The sequence below is a fragment of the Chroicocephalus ridibundus genome, chromosome 2, assembly GCF_963924245.1.
Source record: "Chroicocephalus ridibundus chromosome 2, bChrRid1.1, whole genome shotgun sequence".
In the NCBI taxonomy this organism is placed as follows: Eukaryota; Metazoa; Chordata; class Aves; order Charadriiformes; family Laridae; genus Chroicocephalus; species Chroicocephalus ridibundus.
In genome coordinates, this window is record NC_086285.1 from 57,459,030 (window position 1) to 57,471,832 (window position 12,803).

Here is a 12,803-nt window from a genome sequence, read left to right on the forward strand (position 1 = left end):
TGGTGTTCATGGCTCTCCCCAGCTTGTGGGTCAGTGACTTCTCTGTTCCTGCCCCCGGGCCTGAGACAATATATATCTATTCTGCAGCAAGGAGCTCTGTTTTCAAAAAACCAGAAAGCTAGCTTCTACCAGCTATCCAACATCTCCATGTGCATATGAATGGCAAGAAAATGCTATAACAGTATATGGGCAAAAGCCTGAACTTTCATAGGTAAATAGAGGGATAAACATTCCTTCCTGAAAGCAAACATTCATGGCTTTTTCCCATTCAACCATGCTTGAACCCTTTGTAATTTCCCTAAAGCCTGAACCCACTGCACAATTAATTCCAGATCCCTATTTTAAACCTAATCCCTCTCAAAACAGCAACCTGCCTGCAGGTGTGTCTCTTCTTTTTACATCATAAATGTAAACTTTCACCAATTGCATATTAAATTGGAGGAATTTTAGGAACAAGCTACTGGAATGAATTAGTTAAATCAGTAAAACTGTCTCTTTTAAGCTGAGTGTCAACAAATGGCAATATGTTGGAAAAGTATTTCAAACAAGAAAATTCTTTCAAGCAATTCTAAATGATATAATTTCCGGTCCCTATGTATGCTGGTCCTAAAACTGCGCCCCACAGTAGTAAAAATAATCATATTAATGTACAGGGGAGGAAAAAAAGGTGGTTTTGTTCATTTACTCACAGTGCCAACTAACCGAAACCAGCGGAGCAGCCCTCTGCCTGGAAGAGCAGGAAGCATGACCCTTTCTGAAGAGACACTTTGATTTTTCAAGAAATGTTCAGCTCTGTGCTCCTTTTCCTCTCTGAATTACTTTTAAAATAATTGCATTTATATTGAGCAAGTTAGTTTTAAAGACTAGATCATGCAAATCTATATTCATGCAAACAGACTTACGGACTTCCACAAGACTACTTGCTTCCGTACAAGCACTTGGTCAGGAATCTGAATCTAAAATTCTCAATTTGCTTGTTAGACGGTTTATGTTTCTTGCAAACTTAAACCTTCTTCTGCCTTTGTCTGTTAGATTTTTTTTTGATGGGGTATCTTTTAATGTGTTGGGTTTTTTTTAAAAAAAAAACCAACAAACCTTTCCCTGTTTTATTCGCTGCCGCTGTAGTTGTATTCAATTCATTAACAAGTGGTTTGCATCCGCTGAGAAGAGCTGTCTGAAATAGCAGTGTCACAGCATTCATCATCATTACATCAGCAGTAGGGAAGTTCATACTGATTGCTATCAGCAACCAGAGTGCCCCAATCAGCGTGCAAGCAAACATAGCATGTTTAATTTTTCAGAAATGACTCTGGGTAGTTAGGGTGTTCATAGGTACTACTTTGATCCACGCTACTAGAAGCAGTCTTTGGGGATACAATACATCTTGAACAGCACAACTGTATGAAAGTGAAAAACACAAGGGGAGGCATGAAGAACAATCAGGAAATTACAGTCCTTCTCAACCATAAAGGACCCTTTATCAATTTTATCAAAACCGGTTACACCGTTCCTTGGGATTATTTAAGGATTAAAAAAAAAAAAATCTCTCTTGTTCAGATACATTCAAATGCAAAATTTATATGAGACAATCTTCTGCTATTATACGGGAGCTATTTCACACTGATTTATACAGGCTTGATTCAGGTACATTTAACTTCCAAAACCCACCTAGATTTCAGCATTGCTTTCCATCAAGCCTGCTGGCAAAGCTGCACTGACAAAGTTACCCGTAACAGTACTTGCTGAAAAACACACAAGTGCTCAGGTATTTTAAGAAATATCTTCCAGTTGTAACATTAACCTCCTGGTACATCTCACTGTTTTTTATAATAGCTATAGGAACTAATCTAAATACTATACATTTTTTAAATGGTTTTATCTTTTCTATGTTCTTTGTAAGCTAAAACAGAGTTCTGCAATCCCCATTAACTACTCCTGGGCAAATTTTGTTTAGATTCTTCCCTGTTGAGCCTACTGGTCACAATAAGACTAAGACCGACATAAACAGAGAAACAAAATAGTCTTATATCCACTATATATAAATACACAACAAAACACTAGTAAGTTGGGACGAAAGATATCTTATACTTCGCAGTACTTATCTCCACTTAAATTTAAATGGATAATCTATAATTGTGCTAGTTGCAAACTGCACGTCTCCTAAATCTGTTTTGAAATGCAAAGAAAAATTAGAAAGAAAGACAAAACCTGATAGAATCAGATAGGCGGATTTGTTGCTTGAAATTAAAAAATACCCCAAGTTATAGGGCACCACATGTATTAATACAATCTTTCCAAATTCATTATTATCTGCTGTCTTTTCCTGTCTTACATTCCTTTGATTTCTTCCCCCCATAAAGACTGAAAAACAACTAGACCTAAAGCCTGGTTAATGATGATCTGATCTGTTCCTGATAGGTTAAATAGCTTGTGGCAACAATAATGCAGGATCACAAACACAAAGGCAATCAGCTAGGCAAAGCAGTGCTATTAGCATTCTCGTGATTAAGATCCTAAGTGAGAAACTATTCTATGGCATACACTGAACTACTGATCAAGTGTAATAATTGCTCGACTCCAGAGGAATTACATTTGCTTATATCTTTCTGCTACAGATAAAACTACATTACCAAAAGTTCTGAAAAATGTTTAAAACACGCAGAAACAGTAGGATCAGTAAGTGTCACTTTCTACTGAGGCAGCACCTCAGTTGCTTTTAATACACATCACCCACATACTCGTAGATTATCTCTACTTTTGTTACAGGATTTAGAAAGCTGTTTAGTATAACCCAAATTAGATGTTTTTACTATCACTTCAATAGATTAAACTCTGTATCTAAATAAAACAGCTTTCTGCCAGGAAAGAAGTGATTCATAGTTTCTTACCCAGTAAACAGAATTTAATGGATAAAAACATTGAAGGATTCGGGTCAGACTGTCCATATCCAACCAGTCCATCTCTCACAGAAGTTGTTTGGGGATATACAACACAAAGCTGAGGGATGCAGAGCCAGAACTTACAACACATCTTAGTGGCTTTACATTTCAGATATGATGTGTCCTCTGAGGTAAAAATTCATAATCCATTCATTATCCAAGAGTCTTTAGAATAAGTAACTGAACTTTAAAATGGTAAAAAAAAAATAAATAAATCCACAACAAAAGCCAAAACCCCACAACCAAAACTAAACAAACAAACCAGGTCATGAACTCTATTTCTAAGCATTTGTTATTTTAATCACATGGTCTTGGGGTTCTTTATTCCTCATTTTGACTCTCTTACAAACTACCTAATTACAGGCAATGGGAAGAGCAAAGGTTATTTCTTAAAAAAATAGAAAGTGCCACATATTTTTCAAGTCTCCAAATCTGTAAATAATTTGGGGAAGGGGGTGGGTTTAAAAATGTAATGCACTTACCCTTAAGAAATGAGAACTCCTGCCAATTAAATTGCCTAGTATTGCTAGAAAATTCAGAGGAAACCGTGTTACTGCTTGTTTTGCAACCCTACATGTCCTTGTGCTTCAAACTCTGCAGCAGGAAAAACTCTAATAATTATGTCAAAGTAAGATTAGCTGTAAAAGAATTAGCACCGGGGGAAAAAAAATCTCCTGTGGACTTTACTATTTGTAGCAAGAGGTTAAAATGAGCAGTAACACTTCAAGCTTCCCTACCAAGTCTACATTCAGTTTTTGCCCCTATCTTTCTTCAGGAATCCAGCAGCACTAGATCCAAAACAAACTTAAATAACAGCACAGTGACTTCCTTCTATAAAACACTTGCTTTATGAAACCTGAATTAGAGCATTCATATGCTCAAGATTTGAAAGGACAGGAATATGCAGAGAGGAGGACAACCAGCAAGACCTGCTGTGTTGATAACATACCCTATGACTTCCTCTGCTGATACTGTTACTAGCACTAGGACCACTTATGGTGACGATACAGGATGTTTTCTTCTTTCCCTTCTTGCCAGTTTGTCGACAAACAGCTTGGTAAAGCAAATTACAAACATCTGCAATGGGTGTGCTTTGCACCACGAGTTATTTAGTTCACGAAATAAGAAGTCACTACAACTGCCGGAGAAAAATGCAGAAATATTCTAATTTAGAGCACCAGAGGTAAACGTGAATTCCAATGGCATGACCACTTTCTTCACACTTTTTGCTTTATCTCATCAATCCCAACACATGAAAGTTTCCTTAAAATCAAAACTAGATCTATATATCAATGTCAATCTATACAGGAACTGAGCTCAAGGAAGAATATTTTTAATATACATCTATTGCGAAGATGTGCCTTCTGTTTCCAACTTATGATATGCAAATGAAAGAAGAAAAGACTGTGTTCTGTATTTTACAATCATCATTTTAAAACAAGATTAAAGGAATCAAGTAGAATGTTTTCGGAAGTGCCATGTTTTGATCGCCAGTCCCGTTCCTGGAAGCCCGTTTACCTCCTCAGCACACTCTCAGGGTAAGGGATGCCTTCGTCCAGAATTTCATGTTCTAACCCAACACAGATGTTTTAACACGTAAAAGAGCTAGGAAAGCTCCATATATCATGGAAGAACTTCAAGTGTGAAAGGTACTTTATAAAACTTTATCTTCAGCTTTTACGGTTTACTTACTTTAGGTTTTACACCTGTCTCATAGTAGCAGTAAAACTGCATCGTGATTCCTTCACATTTTTGTAACTTGACAAAATACAACAGGACAACTCTGAACTGCTGCAGTAGAGATTACTTCACAATCCACTATCCCTGTTCAAATAGTGTAATCATAGAATTATGCAGCTGTCTTATTTTCCCAGAATAAAACATCCACAGTGAATTGAAGAGCCAAGCAAAACCACACCAAACCGCATGTCCTGTTAGTTAAGAATAGGTAGTGCTAAGATTTCATTTTAATACACACCATTCAGAACAGCAGATGTTGTACTGAAGTGACACTAACTTGATCTGTGTTTCTGACTATTCAGTTTCAGGTATTCATACATCTTATTTAATGAAGGCTTCATTCTCTTAGCAGCTGGATGAAGTATTCTTTACAGGTAGCTGATTTTCTTGACATTAACAGATTTGTATGTAAAGAAAACAGCATCATATGAAGTAGCAAACATATTTGGGGGAGGTTCAGCTCTAAACCACCAAAAGATTAGTTGGATCCTTTAGCCTGACCTAAATATCAGATATCAAAAAAATAAAACAGTATTTTGAGCACGATTTAAAAAAAAAAAAAAAGAAAAAAAGGATTGCCTTGGTAATCAGCGCAAAAAATAACTGACATCAGAGTGGAAACTTCAGCTAAGAAAATGATTCAATCAGGAGGATTCTGATATTATCAGTTCTGACATCCAGCAACTATTTAAAGACAAATACGTTCTATCCCAATTAGTTCACCCCTTGTTGCAATCTAAATAATCTTGCAGGCATTTTTAAGATCGATGTATTGCCTTGTTTCTTGTTTTGTTCTTAAGAGAGAAACCAACTCTTCAGATCAGCAGCCAACTTAATACACTTTCAAGGTAAAGCAGGTACCATTTATATGTACAGCGAATACCACAACAAAACCACAGTATGATGCCAGCGCAATCTTTAAGAAAGTTTTCCCCTAAATCTCTGCAGAAAGCGGCCTTAAAAGAAAGCAGGGATTAGAGTGAGCTGGAAGGTAGGGAGGGGACTTACCTCAAAGCCAGCCAAGCGGAAATCAGAGCAGTAATTCTACAAGTCGGCAGAGTACACTTTTAGAGCTATAATGGTGTGAAGAAGTGCTGGGCAGCATTGCCTGAAGGCAGCGCTAATACACTGATGACTAATGACTGGGCCATGCAGACAATGAATTTGGGGGTTGAAAACTAACAGAAACCCGTGCAGTACCTTGACAAATGGGCTTTCAAAATTTCATTCATTGAATAACCTTTAAGCACAAAATTGGCTCAAGTTCTCTGGGGAATAATGTGACACATGTTGTTGGACAATAAGTATTTTCCTTTTTAATTAAAACTATTATACCAAATGCATAAACATGATTACAGCGAATAAAACATAAGAGTTAACTATTTAGCAGCTAGAAAAGAAGACCGGGACCCAGAATTTGAGGTGCGACACCATTCGTTCAGAAGGGTCAACAAATCCCAGGGTTAACTACCTGATTCACTGAAATTCACTCTTGGCAGAATACATTTTCCCTTCTTTGACACTTAAAGGAGAATGAGAACTTCAAAGGTATGTTTAATGAGCTGCTACAAATACAATTGGTTAAAAGAGGCTCAGAAATTATGTACTAAAAGCTGCATTGTGCTTAGAATTACAACTGAAAAAGTCTCGTTTTAAAGGGCCCAGTCAAAGTCGAGCCCCCATAAAACAAATCAAGCCTCGTATAAACTTTGTAACCTTGTGTACTGACAAACACATTAAAACAACAGAATCTGTCTTTTAAAGGGGTTCTTTTTTCAGTGCAACTCGACTCCCAATTTGAAAATAGCCATTTTGGCTATTTTTACAGACAGAATGAAATATCTAAAGTGTCTCTAAATTAACAAGTACCACTTGCCATAGACAGCATCGCCTTTAGCAGCTCCTAAAAACTTCAGAAAAGGATCTTAAAACAGGAAGCTTAGTGAGCTCATAAAACTGTTGTTGGAGCCAGGAACACATAGCATATTTAATCTGCAAACTGTGAGAGTCTACAATGATTTCAGCAAGATCTGAGGCATGCCCTCAAGGTTTGCTGGGATCTGGGATTAGGGAGTTGATAAGAACCCTCTACTGCCCATGGACATGTTTTTCTTCTGCAGTTAAACACAAATGCATAGAGACGTTTGACTGCTGCTTGGCATTACTGCTCAAGTTATATAAAAGCTTTGCAGCTCCTTTTGCTGTCAATATATCAAAGTTAAAAAAAAATCATCAAAGTGTGAAATTTCATTTAAAGTCTTTGCCAGTCTACAGCTCTATTTCACAGACCTATCAAATAAAAGTAAAGATGAAAAATGCACTGAAAGAACTTGAAAAGTTTGCAGCAGCACCCATGCCCTATTTTTGTTTATTCTGTCTCATTTTATTTGATTTTAAAGTATAACAAATCAATTCCCTTATAAAAATGACAAAGTCTAAAGGGAGGACGTCTATAAAACCTATGGTTAAAAGACAACTTGAAATCATTATTACAGTTGAACCTTTTGTTGAATAAAAAGATTCCTCTGTAGCCATTTTAGCATTTTAATTGCCTAACTGCAAGTTGGCAGAAAATTTCTTGAATCTTCCAAAACAATCACAATGACTACAGAATATGAGTGCCAGAAAAACTAAAGCCGCCTTCAAAGTATTCTTTAGCTAGGGATTTACAACAATTGCATGAAGAAGAAAAGTCTGACTTTTACGATAATCTACTATAGCCTAAAAGCATTAACATTCCATTACTAAGGTTTTCCTGAGGATTTCATGACTCATTGATTCACTTTTCCTTCAAGTCTGCTTTTTCTTTGTACATTACTGTCTCCATATAGTTGAGTGCATGCAACACTGATCATTAAACTGCTTCCTTCCGTAACTCCAAATAAATCCTGCTTTAATAACCATCAGATTCCTTATTTATCAGGCAAAGATGACTATCTTTTCACTAACACTCTGCAACACAAAAATATGCCACTCCTTCCTTGAATGCACAGGATGAAATTCAAACAGGCTACAGAGTGCAGGTAACGCAATAGCTTTCCCAAAAACGAGGCAGGAAGTGTAACTGAAACTTTTAAGAGTATCATATGCACGCATTTATCTTGTTAAAAAATTAAGTAATCTGCAAGATGAACATATCAGAATGGTATCTCAGAACCTGAGTATTTCTCTAACACCGATTCCAAAATAAAAAGAAATTATTTATAACCATCAATACTTTAATTTCTTAGTTACAAAATGGTTTTGTGTTTGAAAATGCACAACATATCTTTCACAACTGAAGATTTCTTATAGTAGTAAACGCTGCCTTGGCCACTGCACGTCTTCTCAAGCCAAAAACATTACTCCACTTAAGCAGGAAAATGCAGGTGATGTCTTTGTTTTGTAGCACTTCTGCAGAAATGCTTTGGAAAACAGCATGTCCTAGTGAAAACCATGTGCAGTTATCGGAATGCAAGAGTGCATTCATTTAGGCACCTCAATACATAGTTTTACTTCCACTTCTGCTTAGAAGAATATATATGTGCACTGAGGGTGTCCTTTTCTTACTCATTCAAAATCCCATAATCCTGCTTTTAAAGAAATAATCTCCCTCCTTAAAATAGCCTTCTCTCATAGTTACTATTATTTATGTTTTTAGAATTGGGCTATACACCAAACTGTAAGTATTTACATACTAGCTAGTTAAACCCAAACCTTCATTATATAAACAAACTCTCAGGAGGCTGCCTACAGTTTACACTGTTAAACTCATTCACCATTACTTTTAATATGTATTTCCTCAACTGTAACGCATGGTGTGAACACGGCAATTTTTACATTTTAAGGTTACTTTACTTTTAAAACACTGCATTTGTCTTCCTTCAAAATAATCATGACATATGTAATTAAGAAACTGTCAGATCATTATTAATTTTTAATAAAGGACCTAAATGAAATAATTATAGGAATCAATCAGTGAGGCACCTTTCCAAATTACAATGCAATTGCACAAATATTCAAACTACTTAAGGCCAGTTCTTGCAGATTTCAATCCATAATCTCGTTGAACGCATCAAAAACAATTCTGTAGCACAGAGAAACTTAGTGATTTCTCAGTATTCTGCCGACTTAAATGGTTTCAAAACAGATACCTACATCACGCACAGAAAGAGGGGCAGCCATGCCTTCTTAAAAATGTTTATGTTGATTTAATCAGCCACAGATCTCAAGGCCTCTGAAAAATTTCGCTTCCAAGTTTTTCCGTAGCACACACAAAAGAAATGAAGTCTGCACGCTGAAGCTTAAAAAATCACGTTTATTGAGCCTTGAAAATCAAGCGGGAAGTAGCGGTGGTGACACGGCGATGAGGTTGCGATGGCTGTGGGTTGCTACCTAATACTCCTTTAGTGAAGTACCCTCTAAAAACGTGACACTGTATATCAAGCGGACAGCTATCCCTACCTTTGACTAAAAGGCTCTTTGAGATCCGTACAGTCCATCATTTCAAACTGAAGTGGCAGCTGGAAAATGTGGAACAGCTGGCAAGGAGCTGAGAGAAAATGTTTTACATAAATATATCTACATACGAACTGGCAGAAGGCCACGCACACCGTACACACAGGACCGGATCAAAACTACGCACCAGAGGGTTAAAAAAGAAAATTTGGGGGGTGAGGTGGGAAGTGGGGAGGAGGGGGGAGAAGGGGGGGATTTCCTTTTACCTTTTCTCTTCACGTGGTGCGAGGATTTGGGAGCGAGCAGTGGCGGCTGAGCGCCGGCCAGCCCGTCCGGAGCCGCCGCAAGGAGTTGTGTGTCAACACCCCGACTTTACGGGCTAATTAAAAAACCGCCGAGGATCCGGCTCTCCTCGGACCCTCTTCCAACTTGCGCCTATGCGGGGACGGAGTTCCCCCCGGGGGCGTCGTCGTCCGTCCCCCCCCCCCCCTTCCCTCACACACACCCCCACACCCCCACCCACCCACCCACCCACCCCTTCCCCGCCGCCGGCAGCCGTCCCGCTCCTCCCGCCTCGGCCCGGCCCGCCGCCGGCCGCCCGCCTCCCCAACTTGACCCGCTGCCAACGGCGGCGGCGGCGAGAGGAGCGGCGCCCCACGCACACACACGGACACAAAAAGGCGCAGGCAGCCCCGCAACTTTCCCCCTTCCCCTCAGGGAGCCGCCGGCGGGGGGGGGGGGGGATACAACGGCCGCCCCAACGGCCGGTCCCGGCCGTTGGGGCGGCCGTTGTTTCCCCCCCCCGCGCCGCCGCCGGCCGTTGTTCGCCCCCCCTCCGCCGGGCGCCCCTCCAGATGTGACAGCGCCTTTCTCCCCCCTCACAAAGTTTGCGGCCGGCCTCCCGCCGCCTCACGGGCGTGAAAATGCCCGGGAGTTGCTCGGGGAAGGAGGGGGACGAGGAGGGTGGAAATAAACAAACAAAAAAAAATAATAATAATAATTTAAAAAGAAAAAAGAGCAGCTGCCGCTCGCAAAATCGGCAGCTCCGCCGCGGGACGTGACCGGCCGAGCACCGGGCGGGCCCGGCCCGGAGCGGGGAATGCCCCCACACACCCCCCCCTCCGCCTCTCCCCGCAGCCTCAACTCCCGCGCTCCCTGACAGCCATTTTAGGGGTTAGACACCCCCCTCACCACCACCCCCGCCTCCAAGTTAGGGAAGCGGGAAAGGGGGCCGGGAGCGGGGAAGGAGGACTGGGAGAGGAGAAGAAAAGTGGCCCCGCAGCAGAGTCCGGGGGAAACAAAAGAACTTCTCGCCCAAGTGGGTACGTACCTGCCGCCGCCGGCGCTGAACCCCCGCGCTGCCCATGGGCGAGGGCCGGGGCCGCCGCGGCTCGCCCCCGCCGGGGCTAGCGGGGCCGGCCCCCGCCGCGGACGGCGGGCATTCTCCCGGGGGGTTGGTGGCGGTAGTGGTGGAGGGGGACACACACACGGGACAGGGGCGGCAGAGGAGGGCCGGCGAGTGTTGTTGGTGGTTGTTTTATCCCTGCTCGCCTCCCGCGGGGAGCAGCCCGCGCCTCTGCGTGTGTGTGTGTGTGCGTGTGTGGATCCGACATCAGTTTCAGTGATCTTGTAATCTGATCCCTTCTGACTCACTCGCACTGACTGACATTTCTGATTTGGTTCAACAAAAAGAGCGGGGGGGGGGGGGGAGCAGAAAAAGAAGAAGAGGGGAGAGGAAAAAGAAAAGAAAAACAAACCACAAAACAACCAAGTCCACCGCCTGGTATCAAACGCTTTTCGGAGGGAAAGGCGGGGGGAGCCTCTCCGTCCCGTCCCGTCCCGCCTGTCCCCCCTAGCCCCGCCGCCGCCGCCCGGCATTGTGTAGGCTCGGCGCAGGCACCGAAGGAGGGGAATAAACACATCGCGCCGAGATACTCACGTGTCGGAAAAGTTGTCCCTTTTGCTGCTTTCCTCCCTCTCGCACACTCCTCTCCGCCGCCGCCTCCTCCAAGTTTTTACAGATGTTGTAGGGCTCCTCGCCGCCGCCCCCTCTGCCCAGCGCTGCCCTCTGGATCAGAGCAGGGGAAAGGCTCTTTAGGGATAAGTCCTAATTCAAACACCCTCCGCTAAACTTCCCCCCCCCCCCCCCCCTTCCTTGTGAGCGGCGGAGGGGGCTCCGCTCTCCTTCCCCCCTTCCCTCGGGCCCGTTCGGGACGCGGCTGGCTGCTGCCCCGGGGCGCGGATGCCCCGGGCCCCGGCGGGAAGCGGGGCCGCCTGCCTGGGGGAGCGGCGGAGGGCTGCGCCCCGGGGTGCGGGTCGGGCCGCGGCCTGGCGGGCTACGACGCGCGCTCTCGGCATGACACCCCCGCTCCCCCCTTCCTCCTCCTCCTCCTCCTCCCCCGCCATCCCCCCGGCCCGGCCCGGCCCGCCCTGGCGGCGGCCCGAAGGCGGCGACACCCCGCCCACAGCCGGCAGGCAACGCTGGGGGACGGCGGCCCCCCCCCCCCCACCGCAGGAGCGGCCCCCCTCCGCCTCGGGTCGCGCTTCCTCCCTCTCCTCCTCCTCTCCCGCTCCATCCTTCAGCTCAGCCTGCATCCGCAGCCCCGTTCCCCGGCGCGTTGGACCCCCCCTTTCTCCCGCCCTGAGGGGTCGGGGCCTTCCCCACGCACCCCCCCAAAAAATCAGGGCTTTTGGGGAGAAAACGTGCCCTCCGGGTGGGTTTTCTGGGTGTGCTGCGCGGCTTCTGGGTTCACGTTTGCTCTGGCGCCGCAGGCTGATTTGACTGACGGACTTCAAGGAAAGTTTCGCCTAAGCCATGTGACACTGAAAAATAGCTCTTTCGGGGAAAAAACGCAAGCGCTTGGGCGAGGGGAAGGGTGATGGTGGTGCCTTCGCCTGCTCCTGCTGTCCCAGCCTGCCTGCCAGCCCCCCCAGCGCCCAGCTGGACTCCTCTGGCCTTCACCCTGCAAAACGGGGCTCCTGGCTGCCTCCAGCCCTGCCCCTCATCCCCATCCGCCCCCCCGGGCTCCGTGTGAGCAGGTTTCCCACAGCAATGCACACCGCGGTCCAGAAATCACAGGAACTAGGATGCCAAAACTTGTTTGTTCCAATATGTCCATCCTTCGGGAAATTATACGTCCCGACAAGACACCTTGCCTTTTTCTGCTCCCGCAGATTGCTCCCCCGATATGAAAAAAGTCTGAGAAAACATAAATGAACGTTATCAAAAGCATTTTCCATCAAGTCAAAAGGTGGGGCTGGCTCTTGGGAAAAGTATATGTATTTAAGTTGTTGCCATCACAATGTCAAATACTTCATATGCACCTTTGTTCATAACCTGGCTTGCAACAGAGCCAAGTAAAGATTTGTTACCGATGTAGATGATTTAGCAAGGTACCTAAGCTCGAGCTACCCTAAGCATTTGAGAAGTCCCACAAAAATCAGTGGTTCTGGAAGAAAGGCATGTTTGCTGATGGAAATGAAAGACTGGTCTTTGATGCTGTGCATTTCATAAAGCTTCCCTTAGTCTCGCCATTGAAAATGTTTATTTCATTACAAAACAAAGCTGCAGGTACTTGCGGTTTGGGACGATTTGGTTCATGATTTTTTTTAGAAACTAAAAGAAGGCAGTCTTACCTGACCCAAAACCTTCTTCAACCCAAATTTCCTCAGACTCACTGTTGGGTT

At 43.8% G+C, this 12,803-nt stretch overlaps 1 protein-coding gene across 3 annotated transcripts in view; it reads right to left on the reverse strand.

Annotated features, from left to right (window-relative positions):
• The window catches only part of GLI3 (GLI family zinc finger 3), a 213,756-nt gene extending 202,628 nt beyond the window's left edge, over positions 1-11,128 (reverse strand). For 2 of the 3 annotated variants that reach the window (XM_063325609.1, XM_063325607.1), the window contains exon 1: positions 11,056-11,128. The gene's annotated coding sequence lies outside the window, so the exon portion shown is untranslated. Of the gene's footprint in view, positions 1-10,446 lie in introns of all 3 variants that reach the window. The other variant, XM_063325608.1, reaches the window with a different exon arrangement.
• Between the last annotated feature and the right edge of the window lie 1,675 nt (positions 11,129-12,803).